We start from the raw sequence: 12769 nt of genomic DNA, 5'->3' as shown, positions 1-12769 counted from the left end.
TAGACTAAATTAATACAAATAGTCCTATGGAGTTGATCGTACCCAAATTTCACATTGCCTATAGGAATCCCTTGATGACAACCGAATCTATACTGAGCAATCGAGGGGAACCTGTGTCAAAGTCAAAAACATGAAATACAATTAAATTGAGGATGACAGGATTTCTGAAAGTTAATAGCCATTGTAGCAATAAATATTCTGGTTATTTCTTAATTTAGAAGTTTCATAAAGCACTTTTGGGGACTTCAGAATGGACTAGATGGTCTGATGGAAAATGCAGCTAATCCGGGATCTGGACAGAGGTTTTTGGCAGGAGTGTGGCTTGGAGCTGAATTTTTCAGGTATTTTACCAGGTTAAGGTACAATCTCTCTGCCTGGGTATATAGTCTTTGCAGTGAGCATTTCGGGGATGCCACTGTGCATGGTGTCACAGTAGTCCAGGTTGGGCACGATGAGGGCTCCCAGAAGTTTCTGAGCATGATCACAGTGGGGTGAAAGGAGTATTTTGCAGAGCAGGTGTGGCTGGACATTGGCCCCTTCAAACTGTGTGTAGAAAAGGGGAATGAATGACTCCTTGGAGTCAGGAATAACCCCACGTTCTAGCTTGAGAGGTGATGGGGAGGGTGTTTGAGATCCGAGGGGGCAGTTGATGGGTAGCTAGACAAGTGCTTTCTGCAGAGATGATGCTGAAGATCGGTTCCGCTCATCTAAGAGCATATGGTCCTGTGATTAGGCCTGGGTGGAGTTGGCATGGCTTTCTGCACGCCGCGTAGCATGCAGAGTTCCGAAAAACTCCGCTCCTCGCCAAATTAAGTTGGTGAGCGCAAGCGAGGAAAATCCAAAGCTAGACCACCTCCCAGCGAGATTTCGCAACGCGGTCGATCGTGGATGGTTGCGACCGCTCACATTGATAAACCATCCGTTCGCATTGAGGAAGCTGCCGCTCGAGTAGGAGCTGCCAGCCGCGGCCCGTGGAGGGAGTTCCGTGGGGCGGTAAGGCGGGGCGGGGGAGGGGCAGGGTGGGGGGTTCTAAAAGCCGGAAGATGGATAATTGCAGGTAAGTAAACAATTAAATAAATAAAACGAATTTCGTAGCGCAGGCTGCATCGCAAAATGCGATGCAGCGCGCGCTACGAAACTCCCTCCGCGGGCCGCGGCTGGAAGCTGCAGAAAGCAGCAGCGCCCTCTTGCACTGTGCATGGTGCCATTGGTGCTGAACAAACACCCAGCACTGAAAATCAGCGCTTACGGCGCGACCTAATGCACTCCGCCGCTTGCTGAACTCCACGTAGCTTTGCACAGGTTTCTTTTGGTCATTTCATGGAACTCCGCAAACTCTGCCCAGGCCTACTTGGGATGTGGTGAGGTTAGTTCTGCCTGGTCTTTTGTCAACATGTTTGTCGTTTGGACGGTGGCATGATGCTGCCAGCAGCACATGCAGGTGACTTTTAAGGTGGTGTGCTGCAGGCGACCTCACATACTTTGGAGTTTTTGCATTTGACCCTGTGGTCGCCTTTACTCTTCATCTTACCAGGAGTGAGACTTCATGAAAAAAATAATAAAAGGAAATAGATGTACTTTCATGATGTTTTTCCCCATTTTGCAGCAATCACCTTCAAGCGCTCAGCGAGTGGCAAGTACAGCAGGTGTAAATAGGTTATTTTTACTGCTCTGCCTCTCACTCTGACATTTGCTCTGTTGAATGGGTCCTCGGCGCCTCTATTCCAGGGATTGATTTGGAAAAATATAAGTGCCAGGGAAGGAGTATTTCTCAGCAGACCACTTTCGGTTGGCACTGCCCACTGTCCCTGCCAGCTCTGCTAAATGCTAACCTTTCAAGCAGAACGTGTGACATTTTGGCTGATCCAGGCCATCTCAAGCAGGAAGGGTGGCACAAACCCGCTGGTTTTATTATTTTTTGTTTGTTGAATATTTTGTTGATGATTATTTTTGATCTGCTCAAAAATAGACAGCGCTACCATGTGGTTCTCTTTCCTAATCAAGACCCGGTATTTAGAAATAAGCGCCAGCGCTAAGCTCCGGCACAAATTAAGCTCTCTTCTAAAATGGAAATCAAGGAATAACCAGTTCTTTATGTATGGAGTTTTAAAACACACTACCATGGTACACTCCAGTCAGTTTGATGCCTCGGGAAACATGAATGATACAAAATATTACATTAAAAATTGTTCAGAAGATGAGAATATTTCTGTTCTTTGCACGTTCAGTACCATAATGTTCCTAGACAAAGGCATGGGGCTGTGCATGACGTGGTTAGTAGGTGGGGGCCGGGTTATATGTCTAGTGCGGATACAGTCTAGTCTAGTGCAACACAGAGGTAGCGGCACTCTTTACTCAATGGACTTATTGGTCCAGTGATCTTGGATGGTGGGTGACGTGTTTCATTGAGGGACAATGGAATTATGCGGCAGTCGAGGACAGAACTATGTGACATGGTTGGCTAAAATATGCACAGGAAAATGTCAATTGTGTCGCAGCAAATTCTATGACAGTTTTATCTCACTATTTTGCCATTTTAACACTCATTGATACAAAAGAGATACCGACATAATGCAATGGTTAAGAAAGAGCACGCAGTGACAAGTTATCATTGAAAATGATGTTACCCACCATCAAATAAAGATTTGGTCTTGCATGCAAACTTTTATTAACACAGTCCCTTCTAACTCCCAGGGTAAAATAAATGGGGTGCCACTTTTATTCTGCATATGCCAGTTGTGGATTAAAACTTGTCTTGTCCTGGTGTCCACACTATGGGCATACAAATATTTTAACTACATATATGTGTCTTGCTAAAAGGCACTTCAGAATTTAGGGGCGTCGGGCCTTTGAAAGAGAAGCGCACCCCTCTGCCAATTACTTTTAATGATGTCAGGGTGTCTTAAAGCTTCCGATGAACGCCACTGCCCAGTCCCTAGAACTGCTATATCAGTGCTGCCCTTTAAAAAGGTTTTACGTTATTATCAGCTGCTCAGAGATCAGCAACTCAGAAGCGACCAGTTAGCCTTTGAAAATTGCCTGCCGCCGGGCTGCACATTTTTAATATGTTTTGTAACATTGCGTTTGAAAAAAAGAAAAAAGAAAAAAAAACATTGCGTTTGCGCTAAAACCAAAAAAAGTTGTAATCTGCAAGTTGTGCGCCACATATTGGAATATGTGGCAAGCGTCGAAAAACCACAATTATTTGGAAATTGATGCAACCTCACAAACACATTTCCGGTGGCCCTGGTTAGAAAGGACCTGGCTCGTGCACCGCCGCGTCACTGTCGACCAGACTTCCTTTTGGTGTCTGTTGATTGGCAGTTGCCGCTACAATGGCTGCTTTTGGTCAAAGGCTTGCAAGAATAGTTCTGTTTCCAAGAGTTTACTGAAATGTAAGTGGTTGCGTTCTTCTCTCGGTTTGGGTTTCACGGCGTTCCGGATATTGGAGCAACAGCCTACAAGACCCTTTTTGTGAGAAGGTTGATTGGTGGTGATGTGACCACCACACCCAGTGAATACTGGCATCCCCTCCCCGTCCGGACCTCACCCTCCCTGTAGGAATTCAGGAAGGCGCTCAAGACCTGGCTGTTCAACTGATTCCACCCCAGCAGCAGAAACCCCAGCGCCTGGATACGCTCCGAGTGATTACCAGCGCTATACAAAGCCTGTTTGATTGATTCAATACCAGCATTTTGGGGTGCTGTGTTCACTCACTGTAGTAAACACATCCAGGTCTGAGTTTTCCTTGTGAAAATGAGGATAGACAGGTTTTGCAGTATGTCTGTTATACCTGCGGAAGTTCACTGGGGGAAATTGCAGAAGTGTGGTACTTAGCTTATGGCTCATTACCTCCTCGTCCGTCTTCCTGGCCACAGTATAGTTGAGGAAGACTAGGACTCTGAGCAATGAAGATTACCGGTAAGTAACCGGGACATTACCTCATCGTCCGTCTTCCTCGCCACTGTATAGTTGAGGAAGACTAGGACTCTGAGCAATGAAGATTACCGGTAAGTAACCAGGGCATTATCTCCTCGTCCGTCTTCCTCGCCACAGTAATAACTATATTGTGGCGAGGAAGAACAGGACTCGGAGCAATGAAGATTACCGGTAAGTAACCTGGGCATAACCTCCTCGTCCGTCTTCCTCGTCACAATATAGTTATTACTGTAGCGAGGAAGACCAGGACTCGGAGTAATAAAGATTACCGGTAAGTAATCAGGGCATTACCTCGTTGTTCGTCTTCCTCACCACAATATAGTTATTACTGTGGCAAGGAAGAAAGGGACTCGGAGTAATGAAGATCACCGGTAAGTAACCGGAGCATTACCTCCTCGTCCGTCTTCCTCGCCACAGTAATAACTATACTGTGGCGAGGAAGAACGGGGCATTCGGTTAATCCCTCCACCAACTTTTTGTTCAGAGACCTGGCTCCCTTGGGAAGGAAGGTGATTGTGTGATGACTGGCCTCCTCAGTTGGTAAGATAGCTCAGCGGGATGAGCACCTGCTGATAGGTCTTCGGGCTACAGCTTTTCATCATTTTAAGATGTATTATGTGAGTACAGGTGGGCTCGGTGATAATAGCACCGAATTTTCGTGCGCCTGAAAGCATGTGCTATATAGATCACGTGTGTACGTATGCTGTATTTACACCGAGCTTGTGAATACTACGTCATTAGGGACGGTGATGTCACTGAATTATTTATGAAACCCTGTTGAAGTATTACAGTACTCTGTTCAGAGGCGGAGCGCGCACAGGTCGTGGGCGATAAACAAGATAACAGGAGGACGTTACCAAGACCTTGAGACGACCTTTGCTTCAATTAACGATTTCCTCTCTTATCCAACCCTGACTTAATAACAAGGGCTTGCCCTCAGCATAAACTCAATTGTCTCTAGGCACTTAATGACAGGCGTTACCGTTACCCAACTCGATGGTAATCACTTTAGCACTCGGTGGTGACGTCACGATGCGGCGGGGAGGGGGAGGGGGGGTGCAGCCTGACCTTGTAGCCGTGGTGCTACCATCACACAACAGATGCTAGAACATGGTCTGGGCGTGACCTGGTTCATTCAGCCTCTGGTGTGATGAAGCCAAACGAGGCTAGTTTGTGAGTCCGTCTCTGCAGCAAACAGACCTGCCGGCACTGCTTAATTTGTCAATTAATGAGTGTTACTGCCCACGTCTCTGCAGCAAACAGACCTGCCCTTACTGCTTAATTTGACAATCAATGAGTGCCGGTGCCGAATCTCTGCTCAGAAGCGTGCAGCGTGCAAAATACCAAGGCCCAAGGCTGCGGAGTCTTGAATCCACTCAGGCCTCTTTAGTCCACCACCAGACACTCCCTTACCCTTTATCTCACTCTTGCTAGTTCCTGCTTTCTTCCTTTGTGATGTTTTTTCGTCTATCTCTTCCTCCGTCTTTCCGTCTTCCAGTTGGTGCTGCGGGACCTCCTAGACTTTGGATCCTGTGTATGGGTCTGTTCACTCGTATCATTGAGTGGCCCCATGTGAACTGCTTGGACTTTTCCAATACGTACTTGTCAACATATACTTATCTCTTGATGAGCATCACCGTTATTTCGGATTATCGTACCAACTGTCTGCTTAAGGAATACTTATGGGACCCTTTATACTATATGGTCTCTTGTTGATTGCTAGAAATACTCCAATTCGCCCTGAAGAAGTTCTTTCGCTAAGAACGAAACGCGTTGGCTGAGGTTTCACCATACACATTTTTTACAAGAATAAAGGAATTATAAAGGACTTCATTTTGAACTTGGACTTTGTACTGGTGCACCGTCCCTTTTTGTTTCAATCCTTTCATCTGGCTCCCAGTGGAGTTTTTCTACGGCAACCTCCGGAAGAATTTTGCATAGGATTTTCATATATGTTGGTATATTGGGATTGAGGTGCAGAACTAGGTGTCAGCCGTAGTTGTCTTCTGTAAATTTCAGTATCACTGCATGACTCCAACAAGATTGCATGTATTTTAACCCTGGTAAGGCTCAAACCAAGGGGCATATTTACTAGGTCATTGCGCCACCGGAGCGTCAGTTTTTGCATCCCTTCAGTGGCACTGTGCCCTACTCCATATTCACAGGCGGCGCTAAGACACTTTGAATGACTTAACTCCACTTTGTAAATATGGTACCCTTTTGCGAAGGTATCTGCGTAAAAGTGACGTGCAATGGGTGTTGCTGTAGGCGTTCCACCGCAACACCCATTGCTTTTTGACATTGTTCCAGATTTACAAGGACCTGTGAATCTGAGGCAGCGCCAAAAACGTACGCCTCCCCAGGGCAGCCATGAGTGGCACAATGAGGACAAATACTTTTGTTTCTCCTCGTTTTTAGCTTTTTCTATGTCTGCTGCATTGTGCAGTACACATAGAAGGAACAAAACACCATTGATGATTGCTTTTGAGCAGGAAGCTGTTCCTTCCAGCACAAGAACAATCATCCCTGCAACGCAGGCACCCTTGTATCAGAGTGCAATGGGGCCTGCTCTGGTGCTAGGCTGCTGTTTTTGCGCGTGCGCAGCAGTGAGTACAGGAATGCACCGTATTGTTGTAAACACAGTGCATTCCTGTACTTAGAAAATAGCGCAGCTCGGCACAGCAAAATTGCTTGCAGCACCGCGCTGCGCCATTATCTCGTAAATATGCCCCCAAGTGTCTGTCTGATGCTTTTGTGTAAATGCAAGAAACAATGGCACACCTGTGGATGTCACGTGGATTTAAATTAAACCAAGATCCCCTATACTTCGTAACAGTATTCATTCTGAATATGACCAAAGTTAATTCTCTTCAAACATGTTTATAGAGAAAATCTCTGAATCTGCCGAATCAATAACACGATATGCCCCTTAGAGGAGGGTGGTCCAGCATGGGACTCCAAACCGATTGATGGAAATCCTGGGCTCTTGTCAGGAGAGGAATCCTTTTTCCAAGGGTGCCATATTCTCAGTTGCAGAATTCGCATGATGCCCAGTTTGTACTTTCTTTCAAAGATGAAACAGCCTGGACACGACACTTCTGGAGCCCTCCTGTGGGGAGTAGGTTGGAGGAGGTTCAAGGGGTGCTAGTCATAGAGGCACTAGATATAACACTAATATCCATAAACGTCAAGGGTAGTAAACACCATGTACAATTAAGGCTCCCAGTTTTCGGTTTTACTGATTTTTGCAGATAAATACAGACAGAAAACAATATATTTTCAAACTGCATTAACTTTTTAAAAGGAAAAAATACATAAAATTTGGGTTCTTTTGAGTGACTTTCCCTACTGTCTTTCATCAATTCCAGAACAACAACTGAGTAGATAGATGGCATGTGGAGTTAAAAAACAAGATGAGATTTTCTTAAATACCGACATATGTCAGCATCCATTTGTAGTATAACGCTAATATTCACCTGTGGGTGTATTGTCATGTAATATTTGACTGTTTAATTTGCTAAAACACAACAGGCATCAAAGTATGAGTGCACGTTTATTAGTTAAATAAATGTGTAAATATACCATTTTACAACTTAATTTATTAACAGAACACAAAATAAATCTGGATAAATGCTGATAAAATGGACAAAAAAGAAATATGGATAAATACAGATGGAAACATAAAAAAAATAATACCATAAAAGCAGGAGCCCTAATTGCAATAACCAAAGGGGCGAGCGGGTGGACGATGATGCTAGGTTTAACCTCTTCAGCGCTGCGCGGATTCCCGCGCAGTGCTGAAAGATTTGAGCGCGGGCGGGGCCATGACGGAACGGTTCCGTCATAAGCACAGCCCAACCGGCGTGCATGACGGAACCGTTCCGTCATCGGCATCGAAGAGGTTCAAGACACGAAATAGGAGTCCTACAAGCACATTGCCGCCTTATACTGAAAACGCATGTAAATTGTGTTTTTTTGCTTTGGCTGGCATATAGGTCAGTTCATTTCTCTGGTTCAGCAGGTGCCTATTCGTAGTATTCATGGCTTAGCACTATTACTAATCTTAATGCAGAGACTCTGGAAAATGACCTCCTAGGTTTGATGTTTCCGAATGAGAGGAAGCAAATGAATAGAATCCATGAAGACATTTTTCATTGTTTTTTTTTTTTTTTACAAAATAGTAATATAGAACATGGACTTTCGTGACAAATTTTACAGTTAACCCCTCACACACGGCAGCTCAGTCCTATAAAAATCAATTACAACTTGGCGAGGTAAGGTGGTTGAAATGTGAGAAAGAGAGGGTGAGGTTAGGATAATGTGAGGTTGAGGTGAGTTTAAGGGCAAGGATAGGAGAGGTTCATGTAAGGGTGAGGCTAGAAGCCGGGAAGGTGATGTTCAAAATTAGTTAAGCTTGAGGTAAACCTGAGCAAAGATGCGGAAACACGGGTTTACGGTTGAGGTAAGAAGTGATTAAAGATATGCTAAGTGTGAGGTTGGGTTGAGGTGAGGAAGAGGCAAGGAGGAGCAAAGGTGAGTTGAGAAGTGTCTCATTTAGAGGTGTTTTAAGGCAGGCAAGGGTTTGGCTGAGGTTGCAGGTGAGATTGAGGGAGATGTTGAGGAAGTGGTCAGTGGAGGTGCTCTTTCTGCATAACAGGTCAAGCTAGCACAGAAGAGCCATTGAGGGATAATGGCCACATGACAAGAGTCATCAAGCAGTCCATGAAACACATGGTTTGAGAGGGGGCAGGAGTCTGGCCACTGTAAGCAGGTACCTTTCCTCGTCATGCTGCCCAGACCTTGGTGATGTCATCAGCAACTTGACCTGCTGAACCAAGAGGGTGGGAGCCATACAAAAGGACAGGTTTTCACCTGTCAGTAGCGTGTACCCACTTCCTTTACTTGAACTCTCAGGACTAATCACTGTGTGCTTGGCAATTATTACTGAAAGAGTGCCAATGCTGGGTACGTGAGCTGGCAGCTGCCATCTTGCAGGAAGGGGAAAATGCTGACTACTGAGTTAGGGACCATTGTCAAAACATGTTTGTCGAGGTCAGGTTAATGTTCCTAGGTGTCAACCTCTGTAAGATGAATAAGAAATTATCTGAACTATACATTTTTCTAACCACGCTCCAGCATATTAGAGGTGTTCTTAGGGTCTGCTCTCTTGATGAGGGCTTTATATCCTCAGCTTGCAAGCAATGTGTTCATCCAGAGGACAGCACTGCTCTGTGGATCGCTAGACCAACCGTCCACCATCTTGTGAAAGCAGTGCAGCCAAATTGCAACAGCTACTCTCAAACGAATGAAAACAAATATATATACATTTATATAGGGTAAGTACATTTTAAGGGTTTAGGGGGCAGGTAAGGGTATAGGGTGGTAAGGGTGATTTTAGTGGTTAAGGGTGGATTGAGGTTTGGGTGGTAAGGGTTTTTTAGGGTTTGGAGTGGGTAGGGGTATTGGATGGCAAGGGTATTTTTAGAGTTTAGGATGAGTAAGGGTATTTGGGTGGCAAATTTATTTTTAGGGTTTAAAGTGGGTAATTGAGATAGGGTGGCAAAGGTATTTATAGGGATTACACTGGGTAAGGGTAGTGGCTGGTAAGGGTATTTTTAGGGTTTAGGGGGGTAGGTGTATTTGGGTCACAATGGCATTTTTCGGGTTTAGGGTACGTAGGGGTATTTAGGGGCAAGGGTATTTTTAGGGTTTAGGGTGGGTAGGGGTATTTGGGTGGCAACAGTATTTTTAGGGTTTGTGGTGGCTAGCGGTATTTGGGTGGCAAGGGCATTTTTAGGGTTCAGGGTGGGTAGGGGTATTTGGGTGGCAAGGGTATATTTATGGTTTAGGATGGATAGGGGTATTTGGGCGGCAAGGGTATTTTTAGGGTTCAGGGTGGGTAGTAGTATTTGTGTGGCAAGGGTAGTTTTAGGGTTTAGGATGAGTAGGGTTTAGGGGGTTGATAAAGTTATACAAATATATATATATTCACATACATTCAGATATAAGTATATATTTGTATTCATGTTTGTGTGTGCATATATATATGTATATATGTATATATATGTCAACTCCACTGGTTCCCAGTTCCCGGGGATGTGCAGCGCTCTTCGTGGGTGCTTGTCCCTGCGGTTGAACCACACCGCTTCCAATCCTCACAAAATCCCTCCAGCCGGAAGGAAAGACGGGACGCACTCTTGGCAATCTTTTTGCGCTTATTTTATTTTCTTAATATCTTAAACGCATGGGATGCAGGCATGAGCTGATCTTCCGGCTGGAGGGATTTTGTGAGGATGTATATATATATGTGTATATATATGTGGATATATACACACATATATACATACATACATATATTTTTTTTTACATTTACACCAAACTCTCCTTAACTGTCAGCATTCTCAAGGCAAACATTCCCTTCGTACGCAGGCGTCACATCTCAGCATACCATCAAGTCATTTTCATTTCATTTTATCCATTTGACAAAAATGCATTAATTGCCTACGTGTTTCGGCAGGAGCCTTCCACTGGGCCATATGCTTATAAGTATATATAAAAAAAGGCTTTATACTTACCTGTGAAATACTTATATTTCCATTGTAAAGGCATGCATAGTAAAGGCATGTGCTTGGTAAAGACTTGCGTGGTAAAGGCATATGCTTTGTAATGACTTTGTTGTAAGTGGTAATGGCATGCGTGGTTCCGTCATATAACCCAAGGTCACACAAATGGGTTGGCTGAGGTTTGGGACGCAGATTCAGTTACCCTTCTTTGTGAATGAAAAAGGGAAGGGACTAAAATGGCTTCCTCTCTTTTTCCAATGTGTCAGTCATATTTCTTCCATTGAAAGACAAATTTGCATAAAGTTTCATCACCCCCTTACTCTTTGACCTAGAATGTGTTGCACTGGAACACACTCTAGGTCACAGGGTAGGATATGTCGTTAATCTACAGCCGTGCAGACCATTTTATTGTAATAGTTACTTGTTGCATGGTGACTTGAAACTGACAATGCACAGACAGTTCTTTACTAACTGTGGCAGCAGGGAGAAAAACCCTCCTTACACACAGGCAGGCTGCTGGTCTCTCTCTATAATTGCTGCTCAAAGGCAGCTTTTTTATACACAATTTGCTCAGTGGATTATTATAAACAGCAAATAATAATTGGCTTGCAGGTTATACATTAACTTGAACACTCAAAGATCTGTGACCCCATAACCCCAAACTCTGATCTAATCCTCAACACATTCTTTATTGCACTTCCAATAATGCTTAACAAATGAAGCATTCTTCTGCTCGTGAATGCATGTGTATTTGCAGTAAATGTAATTTAAATTAGGTGCGTGCTTTTATTATTGTGCACCTATGACGTCTGTGTGTTTTAAGCTAATTCAATTTTCCTGCACCCATTATCTAATCAGGTTACAATCTGTTTGGGAGCATGGCGTGAGTGCCAGTGATCTTGTGTGCTAAACCAATAAATATTTTCATGCTTGCTAAACACGAGTTGGCCTTCAACTGAAACCCTTTCAAGTTACTTATCCCATTGTGTCCACAAGTGAACTTTTCATCTTACTCATGTCACTGTAAGATATGGGCCCACGCTGTTTTTTAACCACGAACAGCTGTGTATTTTCCGCTCGGGTTTGTTGTTGCTCTATATTTTCAGGTTTTCATATTTTCAGCAGTGTGTTTATATTTCACATTTCCTACAACATTCTCCCCTCTAGCTGATATTTTGACTACTTGATCTAAATCTTGATCTACACTTAGCACTAGGTAATACAAGTTGCCGTGGGAATCTGCTACTTGCGTTGGTGTCCTAACTGAAAACAAGACTCCCACCTTTGCGCCCATTCTCCTACCACATGCTGGGATTAGCTGTAACACACAATATATTAGTAATAAGACCACAATAGTTGGCAACAAGGCTCCCAACAGTACCGACATCAAGGATGGCAGTGATAAAACCCAACCACTAAACCAACTATCTGGGGCACCTCCTTCATCTACCATTGTCTTCTGTAGAATGCAGTGTCTATAAAGCCTCCGGCAAAGTTCCATTGTCCGCAACATTCTCTGGAATAAAAGTGCAGCAAGCTGTTCCAATTTTCTCGCATACCCTTACTTCTGTGGCCGTCATAAGGTCAAGTAGATAGCGATGTTGCATTACCATCATTCTTATGGCACACAGCTTTTCCTTTATGACGTTGAATCCATCATTGGTAGTGTTAATGACTTTCAAAAGTTCCCATTAGCTAATTTGTAGCCTTCGAGCTGTTGTTTTTGCCTGAAGAAACAGCAGAATGCTCTCAAAGAAGAGTTGAGCATCATTGAACAAACAGTTCTCTCGGGGAACATCATTCCAAATGCTTGTACCATAATACTCTGCAGTTCTCTTCCTTCGATTACGATGTAGCAAGGTCGTTGGATGGCTCATGGGGTGCTCATGCAAAGCAGATATATTGATTCAGAAATTACCAAAACAATGGAGCAGATTCCACTCCAGATTTGTGGTAACTCGGCATACAGCAGTTCTCCACTCTGCCAGTATTAATCCATGAGGCTGGAGGTGCCCCTTGTCAGCATTGTGAATTGTGGTCTTACAACCAATTTTCTGGCCTACATTAACAGTGCCATTGCATCTGAAACATAAATAAACAGAAGTTCGTCACATGACAGTCAGAGGACTAATTGTGCTATCTACCCAAGTGTTAACATTAAGGTGCCGATTCCGATCCTGGAAAAACCGGGTACGAACCGTCGGTCGGAGCGTTTTCTCCGTCCGACTCGTACCCGGGAAAAAAACATTACAAACATGGAAGTACGA

At 44.1% G+C, this 12769-nt stretch overlaps 1 protein-coding gene across 1 annotated transcript in view; it reads left to right on the top strand.

Annotated features, from left to right (window-relative positions):
- GFRA4 (GDNF family receptor alpha 4) overlaps window positions 1-12769 on the top strand; it is a 722713-nt gene that overhangs the window by 139656 nt on the left and 570288 nt on the right. The window lies entirely within an intron of this gene.

The sequence above is a fragment of the Triturus cristatus genome, chromosome 2_2 (assembly GCF_964204655.1).
Source record: "Triturus cristatus chromosome 2_2, aTriCri1.1, whole genome shotgun sequence".
In the NCBI taxonomy this organism is placed as follows: Eukaryota; Metazoa; Chordata; class Amphibia; order Caudata; family Salamandridae; genus Triturus; species Triturus cristatus.
The sequence above is the reverse complement of the archived record's forward strand: the minus strand, read 5'-3'. Positions and strand labels throughout refer to the sequence as shown.